Genomic DNA, 7500 nt, shown 5'->3' on the forward strand with positions numbered 1-7500 from the left:
ACACACCTGTCTCTCTCTCTAACACACCTGTCTCTTTCTCTCTAACACACCTGTATCTCTCTAACACACCTGTCTCTCTCTCTAACACACCTGTCTCTCTCTCTCTAACACACCTGTCTCTTTCTCTCTAACACACCTGTATCTCTCCCTAACACACCTGTCTCTCTCTAACACACCTGTCTCTCTCTCTGACATACCTGTCTCTCTCTCTAACACACCTGTATCTCTCTAACACACCTGTCTCTCTCTCTAACACACCTGTGTCTCTCTAACACACCTGTATCTCTCTAATACACCTGTATCTCTCTCTCTAACATACCTGTCTCTCTCTAACACACCTGTATCTCTCTAACACACCTGTCTCTCTCTAACACACCTGTCTCTCTCTCTTTAACACACCTGTCTCTCTCTAACACACCTGTCTCTCTCTCTTCATCCCTAAGGCCTGCTCCCTAACACACCTGTCTCTCTGTTCATCCCCAGGCTTGCTCCCTAACACACCTGTCTCTCCCTAACACACCTGTCTCTCTCTCTCTAACACACCTGTATCTCTCTCTTCATCCCCAGGCCTGCTCCCTAGCATCACCAGCTGTCCTCCCTCCTCCCTCACTCCAGTGACTCGTGGCACCCCGGTCCCCAGCACGCCCTTGACCTCCTCCCGGACCCCATCTTACATGGGGGGCATCGGCAGGGGCGGGGGTGGGGGTGGGTGCTCCTCTGCCAAGAGCAGCGCCTTCCCCAGCAGCCTGACATCGGGCTCGGGCGGCGCAGAGGTGGGCCCCCCCACCCCTCTGCTCCCCACGCCCAGCCTGCTGGCCCTGCTGCCACCCCACCTGTCCCCGGAGCTCCACGGGCTGCAGGAGGCCGTGCTGGGCTTCCCCCTGCTGCAGAAGCGGGTCCGCGAGCTGATGGCCCGCACCAGAGCCATCGAGCAGCAGAGGCAGGAGAGGCGCAGTGTCACGCTCAAGCCTATAGAGGCGCTGCGGTGCAGGTCAGTGGTGCCAGTTGTAAGGATGATTCAAAGGCACACACACACACACACGCACACACACACACGCACACACGCACACACGCACACACGCACACACACACACACACACACACACACACACACACACACACACACACACACACACACACACACACACACACACACACAAAACCAACACATGAATACAATAATAATGCACACACACACAGGTTAACTTCCAAAACTACACACATACAGACAAATCCACACACATACTTACAAATGCACACAGACCTAGAAACACAGACCGAGACACACATACACACAATTACAAACTCACACACACAGAACTGCCACACCTATTGGACCACACACACACACACACACACACACACAGTGGGGCATGAATTGTAAAGCAAAGTCTTACACTGAAGTCATGTTCAAGATTTATCACTGTATGTTAATATGATAAATAATAAATAGTACACAAACACACACACACCAACCTCTAGACCAGCACACATTCACAGATACATAGCCACACACACACACACACACACACACACACACACACACACACACACACACTAAGCTCTAGACCTGCACACACTCACAAATACACAAACAAACACACACAAACCTCTATACTGGCATACACTCACAAATACACAAACACACACACACACAAACCTCTAGACCGGCACCCACTCACAAGAGCACAAGTGAAGAGTCGTAGTTTGCTTTGGTTTCATAAGATCCGTGTAGATGTCTTTTTCTCTCTCTTACACATAAACACACACACACACACACACACACACTGTAAATAAACTGAGGAAGAGAGAAGATGAAAGAGGTCCCTGTCTGCACTGGTCAGACTTGGCAGCGCAGCAGATGGAGATGGAGAGGGAGAGGGAGAGGGAGAGAGAGAGAGAGAGGGGAAGAGGGAGAGAGGAGGAGGGAGAGAGAAAGAGAGAGAGAGAGAGGGAGGGAGAAGGAGAAGGAGAAGGAAAGAGAGGAGGCACAGCAGCACGGCTCCCAGCCTCTCCCCCCCCTCTGCATTATATATGGGACTGGGTGGAGGCGCCTGGCACAGTCTGGCCACTGATGACTTGACTGAGCTATGGCAATGAACATGGTTCGGATTGGCTTTCCTGTGTGTTTGTTGCGGTTAGTTTGTGTGTGTGTGTGTGTGTGTTGTTACGAGAGTATGTGGCACCCATTGAGTATCTGTGTGTTTGATAACAGTGTGTGCCCTTTGTGGGAGTTCAGCTATTTTGGAACAGTGCATAGAGGTGTGCTAGGTGTGTGTGTGTGTGTGTGTGTGTGTGTGTGTGTGTGTGTGTGTGTGTGTGTGTATGTGTGTTTGTGTGTGTGTGTGTGTGTGTGCGTGTGTTTGTTTGTGAGGATATAGGTATGTGGGAGATGATGTATGTGCACAATGAGCCTTTGGCTCTCTGAGTGCGTGTGTGTGGGTGGGGTGGAGAGAATCCATACTGTGTGTGTGTGTGTGTGTGTATGTGAGTGTAAGGTTGAGAGAGTGAGTGTGCCCGGGGGGGGGGAGTGTGTATGTGTGTGTGTGTGTGTGTGTGTGTATATGGGAGAGAGAATGAGGAGGAGTGAGGGTGTGTGTTCTCTGTGAGAGTGTGTGTATGTGTGTGTGTGTGTGTGTGTGTGTGTGTGTGTGTGTGTGTGTGTATATGGGAGAGAGAATGAGGAGGAGTGAGGGTGTGTGTTCTCTGTGAGAGTGTGTGTATGTGTGTGTGTGTGTGTGTGTGTGTGTGTGTGTGTGTGTGTGTGTGTGTGTGTGTATATGGGAGAGAGAATGAGGCGGAGTGAGGGTTTGTGTTCTCTGTGAGAGTGTGTATGTGTGTGTGTGTGTGTGTGTGTGTGTGTGTATATGGGAGAGAGAATGAGGCGGAGTGAGGGTTTGTGTTCTCTGTGAGAGTGTGTATGTGTGTGTGTGTGTGTGTGTGTGTGTGTGTATATGGGAGAGAGAATGAGGCGGAGTGAGGTTGTGTGCCCTCTGTGAGAGTGTGTGTGTGTGTGTGTGTATATGGGAGAGAGAATGAGGCGGAGTGAGGGTGTGTTCTCTGTGAGAGTGTGTGTGTATGTGTGTGTGTGTGTGTGTGTGTATATGGGAGAGAGAATGAGGCGGAGTGTGGGTGTGTGTTCTCTGCGAGAGCTGGCCTCCCCTGCCGGCAGGCTGCTCCGTCACCCAGGAGATGAGCCCCACCCCCACAGGTCAAAGGTCACCCTCTCGAGACCATCCTCTCTGCACCAGTGCATTCTGGGAGTGCCTTCCAAAACCAAGGCCGACGGCTCTCTCCCCACCATAACCCCCCCCCCCACACACACACACACACACACACACACACACACACACACACACACTTTGGGACCTCCCAAGAGAAGGAGGCTCACTGCCTTTCTGCTGCAGCTCACACAGTGACAGGGAGGAGAGGAGAAAAGAAGAAAGAACGATTGAATGACGGACATGGAGATGGAGGATATTAGATGGAGAAAGAATGACAACAAAGAACAAAGAACAAAAACAACACAAGGCCACTGGCCACCGATATGATCAGGGACAGATTTGCTTCATAATCATTCATTAATCAATGTAATCAATAGCAATCCCGTTTGTAAAGTCAATCAGAGTACGTGTGGTAATGTGGCGTTGGTTACTAGCTTCTGATTGGCTATTCGAATGAGGGAAGGCATATGATTGGATGCTGGTAAGAGTGGACACCCTTCACAGGAGGGCAAAGATGGTGGGCAATACGATGAGTGTGATGAATTAATCTGATGAATCGGTACTGGAAAGGAATTGATTGGTTAAAAGAGTGGTTGTGTTTTACTAGTAGGACGATATGATTGGCTGCTATTGATGTGAATGGCATGTCACAGCATACTCCCTTTTGCAGGTATCTGCGTTTGTCTGAGAGCAACATCAGCACTCTGCTCCAGCTGTGCAAGGAGTCCGGGATAGATGTGGACCTCCATCCCCACATGAAGGACTCGGACATCAACATCTCCACCCTGTTCAAGGACTCGTCGTCTCCTTCGTCCAGCACAGAGCTGATGTGATCGATCCATCTCTCACTTACTCACTGACTCACTCACACACACACAAACACACATACACACACACAAACACACACACACAGTTCAGTCAAATACGTATGCTCACATGTCTACACACCCAAGCAAACCAAAGACATTCATTTAAAACACAAGTTCTACATACACACATGCTTGTTTTATATATACACAGCATATACATATGCAACATAAGAAAATAAAGGTATCAACCTACGTCCCAGCCCGTAAATTGTGTCTTATTAAATAACCATGGAATTACATAGTTTTGAGTCAAAGAACAACGAAGTAGTAACCCCCTCCGAAAGTGTTGTTTTGATAGACGGCCACTAGAGAGCGCTCCAGAGTTGTTGTTCAGCGAGCTCCGCTCTTAAAGACATCAGTTCCGGCTGACCGAAGTCGCTCTCACAAAATGGGGCTAAGTCGGTCACGTACTGTGCTTAACTCCTACCAAAAACAAGCGGTCCTTGAGCCATCGCGGTAAAATAAGCCAGTCATCCGGGGCACTTTTGGGAAAATCTGTCTAATGATGAGATGACTCGCATCCCGTTCACAAGTGTCAAGTGTGTGTTCGTCAGTGTGTGTGTCCCAGTCCTACTCCCACTCTTATCATCTTCACCTGGAAACCAAAATTGAGCTTTATTGAAGATATTCCGGCATTATTAACCTGCTGAATAACAGTTGAAGTGAAGTTTTAACCACCTAAGCCTGGAAACTGATTTACATGGTTGATAACATCGGCACACACACAAAAACGCTGACGGCTGTGAGTTCATTTAGGCGAGATTTAATTAATCAAACCACTATTACAAACATTGATTTAAGGCAGACTAGCAGCAAGCATGAGCTGCGAGATGAAAAGTAAGAATAAATACAAGGCTGTTTCGTTAAAAAAATAGAAAATTATAAAGCCAAAAAGAGAGTGAAGCTGTTGGTTTAAGAAAGGAAACATACAGGATGAGACAGTAACAGAAACAGAAACAAAGTAACAGTATATGATGTATGGCTGCATCCTCATAGAGGCAGAGTGTGTCTGAGTGTTTGGGTATAGAGATGTTTCTGCATGGGTGTGTGTGTGTGTGTGTGTGTGTGTGTGTGTGTGTGTGTGTGTGTGTGTCTGTGTGTTTGTGTGTGTAATCATGCTTGTGAGTGTTTGTATTTGCACCTTCAAGTGCAGCTCTTTGGGTGTTTACACTGTGTGAACATGTGTAACAGGGAAGGGGTATTTTGGCTTTTGAGATGTCTTTTACATATATAATTGGTTAACGCCATGAAGTGTAAAGTCAAAACAAAGAAAAACAAAGAAAAACACGAATGACATCCCAAGGTGACCTTTGATCTGTCCTTTGACCTTTGAACACAGTCATCATCGTACATGTGCACCTCAACACACACACACTCACTGACAACTCTGCCAGCTCTAGTCCACTAACAACAATAGTCTTGGTCTGTATTATGGATATGAGAGGATACGTGTTTGTGTGTGTGTGTGTGTGTGTGTGTGTGTGTGTTTGTGTGTGTTGGTGTGTGTGTGTATATATGTGTGTGTGTGTGTGTGTGTGTGTGTGTGTGTGTGTGTGTGTATGTCAGTTAAGGCCTGCGTACGCTATATTTTCTGCTCAAGAAACATTCGGGGGGGGGGGAGACATTCAGTTGGGTCAGTGGGGTCCGAGACACATGCTCTCAACTCGCTCGGAGGAAGCAGGATATGAAAGAAGCTCTGACGGCCAATCAAACGGCTCCCTTGTGGAGCTGTGGGCTCTGGAGGAGAGATGGCTGCTGGATGCATGCTACAGTCGTGACCAACTCTGAGTAAGACTAAAAGTGTGTGTGTGTGTGTGTGTGTGTGTATGTGTGTGTTTATGTGTGTATGTGTGTGTGTGTGTGTGTTGGTGTGTGTGAGTGTGTGTGTGTGTGTTGGTATGTGTGTGTGTGTGTGTGTGTGTGTGTGTGTGTGTGTGTGTGTGTGTGTGTGTGTGTTGGTGTGTGTGAGTGTGTGTGTGTGTGTTGGTATGTGTGTGTGTGTGTGTGTGTGTGTGTGTGTGTGTGTATGTGTGTGTTTATGTGTGTATGTGTGTGTGTGTGTGTTGGTGTGTGTGAGTGTGTGTGTGTGTGTTGGTATGTGTGTGTGTGTGTGTGTGTGTGTGTGTGTGTGTGTGTGTGTGTGTGTGTGTGTTGGTGTGTGTGAGTGTGTGTGTGTGTGTTGGTATGTGTGTGTGTGTGTGTGTGTGTGTGTGTGTGTGTGTGTGTGTGTTGGTGTGTGTGAGTGTGTGTGTGTGTGTTGGTATGTGTGTGTGTGTGTGTGTGTGTGTGTGTGTGTGTGTGTGTGTGTGTGTGTGTGTGTGTGTGTGTGTGTGTGTGTGTGTGTGTGTTGTGTGTGTGTGTCTGCTCTGGTGTCAGTTAAGGCCTGTGTACGATGGCTGCTGGATGCATGCTACAGTCGTAACCAACTCTGAAGGTAGAGTGGAGTAAAGGATGGTTTTGGACTTAAAGCTTTTTACAGGAACTGTTTGTTGTGTTGAGCAGGGTACTGCACAAAGGATGACGTCTGTCCTAATATGTATCATAATGCTATTGATGGAACTGGAAATATTGCTATTCTGTTGTAGTAAGACATTAACGCCTTGTTTTAGCGTGCTTATTGAGATTCTGTCACTATAATATCTAATTGCCACCTCCCATATCCCTCTCTCACTTACTCTTTCTCTCTGTTTTTCACTCTCCTCCCTCTCTCTTTGTGTCAATCTCCACTTCCCTGTTATCCCCCTATGTCTTTAACAAGTAAAACAACAAACCTGACATTACTTGGTTTGTTTCCGGGAGAGCCCATCCTCTGGGAAACATCCCATTCCAACACCAGGGTAAAAACAAAAACAAACCGAAACCAAAAGTACAAAAAGAAGCAATCCGTTTGGTCGACAAAGTGGTGAAGCAGCCTATGATGATGCCATGAGACCGCAGGACAACACAGGTGGTAAAAATACCCTACCCACCCCAACCCCATGCCCTCTAACCTTTGACCTTATGCCCCCTGCCAGTGTCAGCCCGATCTTAAGCCAGATCACAACACCCTGTCTTGATAAAGGTCACTTCTGTCCGTTGCCATCTGAAGTGACCGTCCCAGTAATAAAACATTCGATTAAACAGGAAAGCCTGGAGACGGTAATTAAAAACCCCAAAAGCAAAATGGCGGCGACACAGATGACTACGAGTCTGTGATCTTCTTAAGGAAGGCAGCTGTAGCAGGTGGGGAGGCTGACTGTGTCGGACTGGAGCGAGCGAGGGAGGAAGGGTGCAAGGGACAGAGGGAGAGGCGAAAAGAAGGAGTGATGAAGAAGAGAGAAAGAGAGAGAGAAAAGAGGTGAGTAGTAAGGCCTATATAGTAGACAGAATCATGTTTTTCCTAGAACAGCTAAGAGTCCTCTTGTCTA

The 7500-nt window shown here is 47.7% G+C and overlaps 1 protein-coding gene across 2 annotated transcripts in view; it reads right to left on the reverse strand.

Moving 5' to 3' along the window:
* Positions 1–6054: 6054 nt before the first annotated feature.
* Positions 6055–7500, reverse strand: part of LOC308367614 (plasmanylethanolamine desaturase 1) — a 33651-nt gene continuing 32205 nt past the window's right edge. For both annotated transcript variants that reach the window (XM_080841578.1, XM_080841579.1), the window contains one exon: positions 6055–7500. This exon is cut by the window's right edge and continues 241 nt beyond it. The gene's annotated coding sequence lies outside the window, so the exon portion shown is untranslated.

Source organism: Sprattus sprattus (genome assembly GCF_963457725.1).
Source record: "Sprattus sprattus genome assembly, chromosome: 7".
Taxonomy (NCBI): domain Eukaryota; kingdom Metazoa; phylum Chordata; class Actinopteri; order Clupeiformes; family Clupeidae; genus Sprattus; species Sprattus sprattus.